Source organism: Limulus polyphemus, unplaced genomic scaffold (genome assembly GCF_000517525.1).
Source record: "Limulus polyphemus unplaced genomic scaffold, Limulus_polyphemus-2.1.2 Scaffold1304, whole genome shotgun sequence".
NCBI classification, from domain to species: Eukaryota; Metazoa; Arthropoda; class Merostomata; order Xiphosura; family Limulidae; genus Limulus; species Limulus polyphemus.
In genome coordinates, this window is record NW_013666914.1 from 284,728 (window position 1) to 300,035 (window position 15,308).

The 15,308-nt window shown below is 35.8% G+C and overlaps 1 protein-coding gene across 6 annotated transcripts in view; it reads right to left on the reverse strand.

Annotated features, from left to right (window-relative positions):
- LOC106463024 (coiled-coil domain-containing protein CG32809-like) overlaps positions 1-4,310 on the reverse strand; it is a 117,566-nt gene extending 113,256 nt beyond the window's left edge. For all 6 annotated transcript variants that reach the window (XM_022390432.1, XM_022390433.1, XM_022390431.1 and 3 more), the window contains exon 1: positions 4,228-4,310. The gene's annotated coding sequence lies outside the window, so the exon portion shown is untranslated. The remainder of the gene's footprint in view (positions 1-4,227) is intronic.
- Between the last annotated feature and the right edge of the window lie 10,998 nt (positions 4,311-15,308).

Genomic DNA, 15,308 nt, shown 5'->3' on the forward strand with positions numbered 1-15,308 from the left:
CTCTAATCGAACAATAGAATTGACCGCCATATTTATAACGCCCCACAACTGAAAGAACGAGCATGTTCGGCGACGGGTTTCGAACCCGCGACACGCAGAATGCTAGTATGATAAGAAACGCCTATATTTAAAAATATTGTTTTATATACAATGATGAATTCTCTAGAAAAAAAAAGAAAGCATCATTTAATTTTTGCGCTACATAGTTGATCTACGAAATTCTCTTAATATTCTTATATCCGGGCATGTTTCCTTTCAATATTTCTGTCGAGTGAAGTAAGAGACTAATTGAAACTTATACCTAAGTTTACAAAAACTGATAAAAAAATCTAGAAATATAGAAAATACAAAAATAAGTTTGTAAATTATAAATACATGACCTGAAATTTTAGCTATTTAACAAACAAACAAAATCAAGGAAACATGAGTGATACATTAAAAGTTTTGAACTTTTCGAATGATTTCAGCCTGTGTAAAGCGCTAACTTGTGCACTAGTAAACAAATAAGCCTTGAAAAGGTGACAAAGTTTTAGGCTTAGTAAAGCTGCTATTAGATGTATCTGCACGAGTGCTCTGTTGTAATGAAAAATTAAATTATTTAGACGGTTTTACTTGCCATAATGATTGTTTTTATATAATAAACTCGAAATTTAAGTAAAATGATCACAGATTGGTGTAAAATTGTTGATAACTGTTGATTTTTAATTAAGCATTAATTAATTAATGTCAGAAGGGTAACCATCAACGGCTTTTAGTAAAATGTGAATCAAACGATTAACACAAGAACTCAAACCGACACTCGTCAGCCAGATTATATGAAACGATTAACACAATAACTCAAACCAACACTCGTCAGCCAGATTATATGAAACGATTAACACAAGAACTCAAACCGACACTCGTCAGCCAGATTATATGAAACGATTAACACAATAACTCAAACCAACACTCGTCAGCCAGATTATATGAAACGATTAACACAATAACTCAAACCAACATTCGTCAGCCAGATTATATCAAACGAATAACACAATAACTCAAACCAACACTCGTCAGCCAGATTATATCAAACGATTAACACAATGACTCAAACCAACACTTGTCAGTCAGATTATATAAAACGAACTTATTAACAGAAGAACTAAAACCACACTCGCGTCATTCAGATCATATCCAACGAAGCCGACCTAAACATACATTTATTAAAGTAGCTTGAATTTTGAAGTAATGTTTCTGTTACTTCTGCTTTGTCATGGCAAAGGAGGGTATGAGACTGTTTTGTTTCTAGTTAAGCACAAAGCTACATAATGGGCTATCGGTGCTCTGCCCACCGGTATGAGACTGTCATGCTTTACGAGTTGATCTAGCACTTCAAAATATCTTCACCAACAGCGATATTGACTGAGATATGAAACATTCGCTCGCATCGGGGAAGGAAGTGGAGCCCATAATATCAAGTTAAAATGTAGAGTTTCGAGCTAGGAAGTGGAGCCCATAATATCAAGTTAAAATGAAGAGTTTCGAGCTATATCAATTCACGTCAGACGAATTTTTTTCGATGGAGATTTATATCTTCTTTAAGTTCAACTGCAAATCAAAATATTAAAAAAATTGTTTGTTTTAAGTTAAGCTCAAAGCTACTCGATGGGCTATCTGTGCTCTGCCCACCACGAGTATCGAAACCTGCTTTCTAGCGTTGTAAGTCCGCAGGCATGCCGCTGTGCCACTGGGGAGGCAATATCGTGTAGAGATCATTACATAATGATTTGTTTATATCTTTTTATCTTGAACTTTAAGTATATCTATGTGGAAAACAACAACAACACTAAAACAGCATTATTTCTAAATTATATCATTATAATATAAGGATTGTATACATATTATTACACAGTTGATTATTTCATATTTGTTATTTTGAAAATACGTCGTTCTTGCTTCTCCTTGTCACTCATGAAGACCTGAAATTTTTTTGGAGATAAATTTAAACCACATTCTTCATGAGTTTAAGCTCCTAATTGTTCATTCTGCTGATACTGTAGCAACATAAAACGTTATATATTGCAGCACGACTCGTGATATTAGCAGCATGGTTCCATTGTAGTCGCTCGGCATGGCCAGGTGGTTAAGGTGCTCGACTCGCAATCTGTGGGTCGCGGGTTCAAATCCCCTTTACACCAAACATGCTCGCTCTTTCAGCAGTGCAGGCATTATAATGTGACGGTCAATCCCACTATTCGTCGGTAAAAGAGTAGCCCAAGAGTTGGCGGGTGGCGGTGATGACTAGCTGCCTTCCCCCCTAGTCTTACACTGTTAAATTAGGGACGGCTAGCGCAGATAGCCCTCGTGTAGCTTTGCTCGAAATTCAAAAACAAACTAACCAATCCATTGTAGCCGAAAAAAACAACATATTATTAGAAATATCTTTTAACCTTTTTTTTTAGAAACACATAACAAAACTTCTAAAATTGAAAACTGGAATGAAACATTGATCGCCTTTGGATAGCTAATAAATCGTACACTTATTTTCAGTGGGGTTGTTCTATTTTTCTACCAAACAAAAAAAACAAAACAAGCTCTTTAAGGAGTGTATAAGTTAACCTGCTAGTGAAAAAAACCTTGGTGACCACGGGTACTTTCACCCACGAAGAGTTTGGTTTTCTCTGTTAACCTGATCCACACTTTTACGTACACAATGGACTAAACGGCCAGATCAGAGACTGTATGGTTCGGGCACAGCCGTCCAAAATTTGGAACTGTGGACCAAAGGAAATGAAATGAGTCAGTATTACCCGCCGTCTGAAACAGTTACTGTTAACCGAATAGCGAAATTGATTATCACTCTTATAACGCACTAACAGCTAAAAGTGCAATACATGTTTGGTAACATCATGCCTCGAAATCGAAACCCTTGGATCCCTTGTCTGATACACTAACCAATAGGCCATGTTTGGGTCCACACAGATAGAATCATTAATAATGAAGACGTTGAATAAGAGAATTAAAACTAAATCGAAAAAAAGTAAGCATTTTATTAACCAGAAAGTTTTTAAAGGGCTTTGAGTAGAATCATTGGTAAGGGAAAAGTTAAATAGAAAATTAAAGCTCAACAACAACAACAAAATACAGATAGAATCATTAGTAAGGGAACTGAAACTAAACCACAAAATAACTTACGCATTTTTTAACCGGAGAGTTTTTTATTGGGCTTTAATTGATAAACACCAGACACATTTTTCTTTAGAAAAATAAATAAAGCAACAAATAGTAATCGTATTTTGCATCGCAAACATGATTGAAAAGCTCGGCAAAAAGTAAATAATTATACGAAAAGTCGGATTTCTGGCGACTGTTTGTTGTAATGAATTATAATCTATGACCATATGAAATATAAGTTGAGCATTTCTGTATATCGAAATCCCTAAAAATTTTTTGGTAATGGTTATACAAAGAAACACGACATTAATCCATCTTACATTGAACATGTAGGCCTAAGCTTACTCTTTATATAAGTGTACACAAAAACACACTCAAGTTTTATTTACAATACCATGTCTCTGTGAGAGGTTATCGCTGTCACTACCATAGGGTTGCTATAGTAACGACGATGAGCTTAGCTTGAGTTTCAATCGATGCTGGACATCTCGGTTAAGAAGGTGATGTGATTAGTCGCGGTCATGCCAGGCGTCAAACACAACAAGTATAAATTGTTCGTCGGAGTTCGGCCAACATTATTTTATTTTAGTAAAACTTCGAGTAACTCGAGAAAGCCACAATTTCGACTGTGTTCTAATGTTAAAAAGTTGGCTATTGAAAAGCTTGAAAAAATCCGCGTATGAGAAAAAAAGAAAAAAGTCTTATTCAACTGCATTTGATACAACAGATAACAAACGAAGACAATCAACCTACCACATCTTAACTGTGCATCACACATAAAACGTATCTTGTTTATTCTGTTAATTTGAAATTACACAGAAAGTAGTGTTACCTACCTCCAGTTTCCATACTTGAAATTAGATTTAATTTTGAGATTACATAGAAAATAGCGCCACCTACCTCAAGTTGTATAATTAAATTCTGGAGCTTCTCTGGAAACAATCTTTCTGGTGCCTGATGTTGTCTTGAACATAGCCGTTTCTTGAATGTCCAGTCTTCGGTTCCATCCTCGGGGTTCTATACTTGAATTTACATTTAATTTTGAGATTATATAAAAAAAACAGCGCCACCTACCTCAAGTTCTATACTTGAATTCTGGGGCTCCTCTTGAAACAATCCTTCTGGTGCTTGATGTTGTCTAGAATATGGCCGTTTATTTGAATGTCCACTCTTCGGTTCCATCCACTCGTTTTGTCTAACTCCACTAGTCTGATCTGTTTAACATGAAATTCACGACAAAACTGAGTTTAAAATTTCGGAAAAAAACACATCATATTGTCGTTATATCACATGAAAAACGTTTTCTTACAGTATCTAACTAGAAATAAAATCAGCTTGTTTTTATCCACTGTCGTATTGAAAATACTGAAAATGTATAACTCACTCAGAAAAATAACCAGTGGTTAACTAGGGGTTTTGAAAGAAGTGAAACCTTCTTTCGTGATCCACTTTGTTATAGCAGCGTGGTATAACAGAGGATATATCCTCGCTGAGAACATATTCAAGTATTAAATGGTGCCGCCTTGTACATCCTAATCAGAATGGCTTTAATCCTCAAGAGGAGGAACGCCGTTCCGAACCGTTTCGCCCTAATTTAGCCCCTGAAAAAACTTGTTTGTGATCCGTAAGTACATTGTGTTCCATAATAACAGGAAAAATGTGCATAATGAATTAACATTAGCCGGAAGTATGAATATAAAATAGACTAGCATGTGCTTTGTGAACACAGTGCGCGTTTAAAAATTACTTAATAACAATCACCAACTAATGTACATTTCTATCCTGATATACAACACGAGTTCTCGTACATAAAACTACTGGTACGGAAGATATAAGGAATGAAATCATTGTACTTCTGTGGCATGATATATTGACAAGTAAAGGTGAGATATTACTGGTTGACAACTAATTATGAAACTCAGTAAAGGTGAGAGATTACTGGTTGACAACTAATTATGAAACTCAGTAAAGGTGAGAGATTACAGGTTGACAACTAATTATGATACTCAGTAAAGGTGAGAGATTACTGGTTGACAACTAATTATGAGACTCAGTAAAGGTGAGAGATTACTGGCTGACAACTAATTATGAGACTCAGTAAAAGTGAGAGATTACTGGTTGACAACTAATTATGAAACTCAATGAAGGTGAGAGATTACTGGTTGACAACTAATTATGACACTCAGTAAAAGTGGGAGATTACTGGTTGACAACTAATTACGAAACTCAGTAAAGGTGAGAGATTACTGGTTGACAACTAATTATGAAACTCAGTAAAGGTGAGAGATTACTGGTTGACAACTAATTATGATGCTCAGTAAAGGTGAGAGATTACTGGTTGACAACTAATTATGAAACTCAGTAAAGGTGAGAGATTACTGGTTGACAACTAATTATGAAACTCAGTAAAGGTGAGAGATTACTGGTTGACAACTAATTATGAAACTCAGTAAAGGTGAGAGATTACTGGATGACAACTAATTATGAAACATATACATTCATTGTGGTGAGGATGTAGTAATTAAAGTTCCGTGAACCGAAATGACTTTACGATGTTAGCATTGTTAGACGTTCTGGACGTTAGGCAGGAGGTACGTATATTTTAAAAGGCACTTACTTCTACTAGTCCACTAGCAGAGTTTCTAAAAATGTCCGCCGACCTACAATCAATTACTGATATGCATTCTACGACTCTGTATGTTCTAGTGGAGTAAGTATGCCCCCCCCCCGCAATTGTGGATGGGAGGCGAGCGAAAAGGGGGCCCGAATCAGCCAGAATCGTAACTACAATTATAGGGAATAAATGTATGGGCCCATCTTGTAAAGCTACTACAATTACAGGGAATAAATGTAGGGGCCCATCTTGTATAGTTACTACAATTATAGGGAATAAATGTAGGGGCCCCATCTTGTACACTTACTATAATTATAGGGAATAAATATAGGGGGCCCATCTTGTATAGTTACTACAATTATAAGGAATAAATGTAGGGAGCCCATCTTGTATAGTTACTACAATTACAGGGAATAAATGTAGGGGCCCATCTTATATAGTTACTACAATTATAGGGAATAAATGTAGGGGCCCATCTTATATAGTTACTACAATTATAGGGAATAAATGTAGGGGCCCCATCTTGTATAGTTACTACAAGTCTAAGGAATAAATGTAGGGGCCCATCTTGTATAGTTACTACAATTATAGGGAATAAATGTAGGGCCCATCTTGTATAGTTACTACAATGATAGGGAATAAATGTTGGGGCCCATCTTGTATAGTTACTACAATTATAGGGAATAAATGTAGGGGGCCCATCTTGTACAGTTACTACAAGTATAAGAAATAAATGTAGGGAGCACATCTTATATAGTTACTACAAGTATAAGGAATAAACGTAGGGCCCATCTTGTATAGTTACTACAATTATAGGGAATAAATGTAGGGACCCATCTTGTATAGTTACTACAATGATAGGGAATAAATGTTGGGGCCCATCTTGTACAGTTACTACAATTATAGGGAATAAATGTAGGGGGCCCATCGTGTATAGTTACGTCACTGGTTTGTTAAAGCAATTTCTTAGTTCCAGTTTGTTCTGCTACTTGGGTTTGGTGAAATAAAGCATTTGACACGACACAGTGCGCTAAAATCTTCATCTGCTAAACTCAAGTTAAATCTTTACATAAAAATAAAGCATTTTACACGACACGGGACGCTAAAATCTTCATCTGCTAAACTCAAGTTAAATCTTTACATCAAAATAAAGAATTTGACACGACACAGTACGCTAAAATCTTCATCTGCTAAACTCAAGCTAAATCTTTACATAAAAATAAAGCATTTTACACGACACAGTACGCTAAAATCTTCATCTGCTAAACTCAAGTTAAATCTTTACATAAAAATAACGAATTTGACACGACACAGTACACTAAAATCTTCATCTGCTAAACTCAAGTTAAATCTTTACATAAAAATAAAGCATTTTACATGACACAGTACGCTAAAATCTTCATCTGCTAAACTCAGGTTAAATCTTTACATGAAACTTCTTTTCTCACTAAGGCAGAAGAAACACTAACAAAAGCTTATTTAAGCAATCAAGAAGCCAGCCCATCAATCAAATAATCGATTAGGTCAACAAATTATCTGCGGTAATTGGTGCACTAGAATGAGTTGGAAACAAGAACTTTGATTGGTGGGCTGGCTGCTTGACGACCTGAGAAGTTTTCCCATAATATAAAAGTTAAAAACGGAAGCTTTTCTTATTATCCACTCAAAACTGTAGATAAAGACTGACTACATTTATCTAAGCAAACGGACATACAAACACTAAGAGATGATGCATGAATAAAACAAATAAAGCCTATTTTCAATGTAACGAGGCTTTTACTGCCTGACGAAACGTTGCATAGAATAAAATAAAATAAAGTTTTACTTAAACGTGTTAGGTTATCCTTCATTACGTTTCATCCGAGCTTTTCTGCTCACCCCTTGCGGAACAACAATCACTAATTAACCGCTTGGCTATCTTATAATAACATTTCTGCGTTTTAATTAATGTACGAGTATTAAGTTTGATGTGACACATTTATAAAATATGAGGCGTGATACTGTAGCTAGTTGGGTGTGCTGAACTGTGAATTCGAAGGTCTATGGTTTTGGTCCCATAGGCCTTATTCACGATCTCAAAACGAGACTAGACCTGCTGCAGTGCTACCGTAAACACTGCGGCTAGTATGATTGAAACCACTAAATGTGATCTTTGACACACAAACTTAAGCGTTGTACCTATATTTCCCGCAGGTGTTATGAAAGATTTAATCGCCAAGCAATAGGCCGTTAAAGTGACATCATATGGGATGTATACATTTTTCTCAGAGGTTGGAGGTAAGTTTCATAGCTATAGTCGGTCCGACAATAATTGAAACAATGTTGAAACTATATCTGATGTTAGTTACTTAAGCCTAGATTTTTATATTTTAGAGCAACAATGTTATGAAATGATTTCTATTCATTGATATCAGTTAATAGGTTTACCGTAGGAAATGTTTTAAATATCACAAGTAAAAAATGTTGTAAATAAAAAACTAGGAAGTAGGAATGGGAGCACCAAAAAGTAAGGAAACATGGTAGAAATGGGGATACGTTTTAGTGTCCCTTGACGTTTGTTTTTCTTTATAACGCCAGTCATTGCTACATTTCGGCACCGACCAAGAGGCCATATTGTTGGCACTAACAGTGATAGACACAATTTGAAGTCGTAATGGCGAAAGCGTGATTTACATCTGTTGTTGCCGAACTGGGCTCTGCATTCCATGGCCGTTCTAATAGTGATAATCAAATCCCACTGGTAGATTGTAATAGCTCAAGAGTCGGCGGAGGGTGCTGTTAACTAGCTGACTTTCCTCTAGTGTACCAGTTCAGAATTAGGAACGACTAGGAAGACATCCCTTGTGTAGCTTAGCGTGAATATCCGAAACAAAAAGTATTATAACAGACGTAATGCGAGCTACCAAAATCTTTCAGGATTGTTAGTGGTAAAATTAAAAAAGAAAAAGAAAACAGAAGTATCGAGCGATTGTGATAACACCTGTTAATAGGAAGAACTGATTAAACGCAGCAGCGTAATAATCGTAACAAGATTGTTTCAAAATGTTAAGTGTAATGTATAAATGTAAATAAAACGAGCTGACATTTATTTACACAGCGAATAGCTTTCCTGCTTGTTTTAGAGAAAAGCCATGTTGGGCAGTCTGCTCTGAACAGCGCAGAGAATCGAACCCCGGATTCTAGCGTTGTAAATCTGTAAACTTATCTCTGTCCACCGGTGGACGCAATGAAAAGGTTTTGTTTGTTTTGAATTTTTCACAAGGCTACTCGAGAGCTATCTGCGCTATCCGTCCCTAATTTAGCTGTCATAGACTAGAGGGAACGTAACACCATCCACCGTAAACAGTTGGAGTACTCTTTTTACAGACGAATAGTGAGATTGATCATTACATTATAATGTTCCAACGGCTGAAAGAGCGAGCATTTTTGGTGATGAGAATTCGAATCCGCTACCCTCAGATTGCGAGTCAAGCGCCCTAGCCACCTGACCATGCCAGGCCGCAACAAAAAGTTATAATAAGAAATAACATATTGTGGCGGATTTATTATTTTTCATTTATTTTAATATCAATGTTTGTTTAAATTAAATCTATATTTAGAAATGTAGATAACGTATCCTGTAAAATATGTATTGCGAAACTCCCGCCTATTCTCTAAAGTTGTAGAAGATTCTCGAATGTAAGAATCAACAATATACGTGTGTACATAAACGCTAGTGTTAGCGTCAGTATTGTTACGTAAAACTGAAATTTCGAGAAACTCTCCTCACGCCTATAAATACAACCAACGCAATGCGCCAAAAACAGTATGTATTATTGTTTTGCTATACTTGGTGTGCTATAAATCATTTAACTTCAGTGGATTCACATCGGACACTAGTACTTTTACGAAAACATTACCTAACTTTAACTGTGGAAAACTCAGCGAACAACATAGAGCTAGCTAGCGCCCTGTTAAGTGAATTATACCTACATCAACTCCAAATGAACTCGTTCATCGTGAACCTTCGATAAGATATCATGGAAGTTCCAGACTAGAAAGAAGACTTTATATTGTTTGTAAGTTTGTAAAACTTTTGTATATAAATCATTGTTTGTGATAACTATTTGTAATAACTATTATTGTAAATTGTATTGTTATTTATATATTAAAACATTTGTATTAAAAAAACGAAAACTGTGTGTATCAATCTTGTTGGCAAATATCATAAATTGAAGATATATCGGCAATTATTTAACTACTAAATTTAAATTATCATTTAACTCAATTTCAGGCTATTTGAAATTCTAATACAATAAAAAAACAAATTGGGGGCTCATGTCCGAGATCTGAATCAGAGACAAAATTCGATTTAAATTAAAATTTAAATCATAATTCAATTTATATCTTTCAGTGCCAACAAGATTCGATCATGTCTGATTATCAAGATTTTCTTGAATCACTTTCACTCGAACAACTAGAAAAGTGTAATAAAAATGAATTGCACGAAATTGTCAAAGTTTTAAAACTAGAAGTTAAAAGATCAATGAGAAAAAATGTTATATACTATAGTGTCCCTACTAGCCAATCGGGGTTGAGTGAAAAAGATAAATTAGAGATCCAGCTAAAATTCAAACAAATCGAGCTTGAAGAAGCTCGTATGGAAGATGAAAGAAAAAATGAACGCCTCAATGTCGAAAAAGATCGTATCGAAGCTGAGAAAGAAAAAGAACGAGCTCGTATTGAAGCTGAAAGAGAAAAATAAAAACGCCCCAGGGCCGAAGAAGCTCGTATTGAAGCTGAGAAAGAACAAGTTCGAATCGAAGCCGTATCGAAGCTGAAAGAGAAGATAAACGTCTGGAAGTTGAAAAAGCTCGCATTGAAGCCAAAAAAGAAATTAGGCTGAAAGAAATGGAAATTAGACTCAACTCCAATCGACCAAGGCAGAGCAAAAACCGAGACTCCAAAATGAAAAGATTATGGAGAACAAAGACAAAGTTGCCAGAAGAAAACAGGGACTCCTTACTTGAAATGAAGTTGTTCAAGATAGATACGTTAATAATTCTAAATATTAAGAATTATGTGCAACACAGCAGCAAATTATATGGTTTGAGAAAATCAGTATTTCACTATCAGACTCAGCACTCTTCTGTGCTGTGCAGCTGTTATCTCTGAGGTGGAATGAGCTTTACAGAGGGACATCTATCTTGCAGAACAACACATATGTCTGTACCACAGCACGCCATCTTGCTGTTTTGAGCTTATATATCTGATTAAACCAGATCTTTTATACTGATTTCATTTGGCTGGAGTTTTAATTCAGATTAATAACATTAAATTTTGGAGAGATAGTACAGGCTGTATCATAGCGATGCCTTTATTAAAGATCACTGGTTGTGTAAAATTAAACTTAACCAACAAATGCACTAAACTCTTACTAAGTTCCTGAAATAATGCAATGTTTCTGTTCCGTGTTTAAAAGAAAACTACAAAAATATCCCAGTTTTAATTCAAACCAGTTATGCGTGGATCTAAATAGCCAATAAATTGTGTTCTTATGTGATTTTTGATTAAAAATTAACTGCATTTTTCTTTATAGTTGGTTTCATTTAACCTTAATGATTATGGTATTTGGAATCAGTTTAAATAATTTCGTGACATATAATTACAGTTGTGAAAATTATTTTGTATTGTTGGTTTAGTATTGGGATCTAAGACAAACCTAGATCATCTAAGCCAGCCAGATCTCACGAGATATTATTGGAATTATGGCGGAAAATATCTTTTAAAAACGAGAGCACCAAACTGATGATTCAATGCAATCAACTCATTGTACGTTTTTATGTCTTTAACTATAACATTAGATTCTTATAATCAGTTTCTTATACAGAACTACCTTCATTGAACTTGTATGCTATTTTTCAATTTTCTTTAAAGCTGTTTGTAATTTAAATGTATTCAGTTCATAAATCCGCACGTGTAAGATCTCATAGCTATGGAGGTCAAACGTGCGGGAATCGGGAATCTTCTACCGACGATTCGTTCACTGAAACCATTGTGTAGCTGGTTCTTCACCAGGTAGTAACATGTGACATGTGGTGAAACCCTGTCTTGCATGTACACAATGTCTTGCTGATGCAAGACGCGTAACACCATGTTAGCTAATAATGCGCCAATAACGTGTAATACTGATCGTGACAGTTCATAGACCGTGATATGGGTTATCCTCAAAAACATTGGGCCCGATGACGTCACCGCTGGTAAAAACCAATCCACACATTCACCTACAGATCATGAATGGTCTTTTCAAAGAAGAATTGTGAATTGGTCTCGCTCCAGATAATGCAACTGTAGGTGTTTATTTGACTCTAGAAGTGAATATAAGTTCATCAGCACACAAAATGTTGTCAAACCAACTGTAATCTACTAGAACACAATCAATGAATTGCAAGATAAAATTCAATCGCTTCTCTGGGTCAGCAGGAAGCAATTCCTGGAGTCTTATAATTTTGTAAGGACACTTTACAGTTTTGTGGATCACCTTCCACACAGTCTACTGGGATTAGCCAGTAGAATTGGCAACTTGATGGATGTTGCATTCTTTTTGTGGATCACCTTCCACACAGTCTGCTGTGGTTAGCCAGTAGAACTGACAACTTGATGGATGTTGCATTCTTCTTGTGGATTACCTTTCACACAGTATGCTGCCACTAGAGCTGCCAATTTGGAGGATGCTGCATTCTTCTTGTGAATTACCTTCCACACAGTTTCCTGGGGTTAGCCATTAGAACTGGCAATTTGGTGGATGCTGCATTCTTCTTGTGGATCACTTTCCACATAGTCTGCTGGGGTTAGTCAGTAGAACTGGCAACTTGATGGATGCTGCATTCTTCTTGTGGATTACCTTCCACACAGTTTCCTGGGGTTAGCCAGTAGAACTGGCAACTTGATGGATGCTGCATTCTTCTTGTGGATTACCTTCCACACAATTTCCTGGGATTAGCCAGTAGAACTGGCAACTTGATGGATGCTGCATTCTTCTTGTGGATTACCTTCCACACAGTTTCCTGGGGTTAGCCAGTAAAACTGGCAACTTGATGGATGCTGCATTCTTCTTGTGGATTACCTTCCACACAGTCTGCTGGGGTTAGTCAGTAGAACTGGCAACTTGAAGGATGCTGCATTCTTCTTGTGGATTACCTTTCACACAATTTCCTGGGATTAGCCAGTAGAACTGGCAACTTGATGGATGCTGCATTCTTCTTGTGGATTACCTTGTTTGATTTTCGATGACACTTATTGAATTTCTGCAACGACTTCCACGAGTGTAGTTGGTCGCCATGGTGCATTGGCCACAGTTCTTGTCTTGTCAAATGCATGATATTAATTAAACAAAGTCTTTGGTCAACACGTGCTTCAGCGAAAACATCTGTCATGACGAAAGGTACGTAAAGCATTGTGCGACCTTTAAAAGAAATCCAGTTGACAGGTCTCTCTGCAGGTCAACTGACATATCTGGTAGTTCTATAAATATACATACTGAGGAAATAACGTCAGAGGTGACGTCAGATAGCGGAAGTGGCGCTCCAGGTAAATAAATCAAATTTGTAACTCTGCAAAATTCTAAAAATGCGTTTTCAATGACCCCGTGTATGCAAACTTAAAATTCTGCTAACGTATGTGTTACGGTTATAAATAAACGAATGCATGAAATGCGTTTACATTCACCCTGTAGGTAAATAGCTTTGTTTGCTTTTCACTAGAAGTAAGTGATGACTGGAACATTGTTCACAAATACTGAATAACATGTAACCCTTGCTTAAATAATAAAGAAAAATATTCCATCTTAACATAAGATAAATCATAATAACGAGTGTTCCAATAGCGAAATGTATTGAATTAGTGTGAAACTATTTTTAGCCACGTCATAGCGGCTCATAGAATGGCTCTGAGTTTTTCAAGTACAAACGTTTAGCTCATAGCTCTGTCATCTCTTGACCGATTTGAGATGTAATTATAGTTTTGGACTCAGGAGATAAAACCCTTTCGATTGATGTATTTGACCACGCTCAAGGTCTCATAGATTAATTTACTCTAATCAATTTGTGGGTAGGCTGGTAGAGATCATGATGAGTGATAAAATCAAATCTGGTGTACGCGCGCCCCACGTTTGGTATTGCTGACGCACAAAAATATAGCTAATAAAAAAGGGGAAAAGTCTCACAGATTAAATTACTCTAATCCTGCCTAAAAGAATTTCAAGTGCCGCAGCTATTCAGGATTCCCTCTTGTTACTAAAGGATCCCACATTTTCTCTACAAAATTAAATTGAAAGAGATGATATGGGCCAGGCTTTCTTAAGTGTCCATTTTTCAACTGTAAAATGTTGGAAAAAAATCTTCTCCTATGAGTATGATTTATACAGTTCTTTAAAATATAACTACTGAAAAACCTTGTGCCAGAAACCGAGCACTCAGGCTACATTCTGTCATATATTTAGAAACCTAACACCCGGGCAACATTCTGTCATATATTTCCTTCTTGACGAAGATGATTACTGTTTTTCACATGCGGTTTTCTTTACCAGATTATATTGTACCAAGAATAAAAAGGCCAAAAAAATAAAATTGTAAGAGGGTTTTCCCTTCTTCGGTCTTGTTTCTAATAATATTTCAGCTGCCGACTTTGTTTATCATCCATTCTAAAAATACAAATATGAAACACATCACCGAAATGCATACCACCTCTGTATATTAATGTGATCTCCTTTACATTTCTACAGTAAATCCAGCTATAGCAGGATAATAAGAATAGTTATTTTTTATTAGACTACTTCCGCAGATCACAAACGTAATCTTTTATTATAACGTGGCATTATACTAAGAAGAGCAAAACATATATAAGGAGTTGAATTAAAATAGTGATCTCCATTACCCATTCTGTGAACTCCTTTACATGTATCTCACCGTGTCCCCAATTATCTGTTTTTATATATAGACCCCTAATTATCGCTCACAGATTTAGCTTTGTAATTTATCAGCCATCTAAATCATTTGAATGTTATTTATACAGTTAAAGAGATGCACACCAGTTATATAATGCTACTTTCAATGACTTTTCTTGAAGGAAAATGAGTTGATATGTGACTAATACATTTGAAATCCATCCTACCCTAATCATCTGCACACGATGGAAACTAAATATGGCAGGAAAAGCATTATTCACTCTATATATTCTCCCTCTGAAGTAAAACTGAAGTAAAGGAGAACTTGTAAAGGAATTTACTATTACCCTTTCAGTTATTGATTACAACAAATGTCTTGGGTGTCGTGTATAACGATATAACAAAATGACATAATTGGAGTATCTACACTAGATATATACGTAGTGGAGATGACGTTCTCAAATATACTAATTTTATTACAAGCTCCAAATGAACATACCCAAAATATTTCTTGATACCCTGTGTTTGGGGTACGATAAAATCAAATTATATACTTATTGGATTGATTTTAGGCTCTAATCTTTTTATTTACTCTAAAAATGTTAAATATTGTCTTGA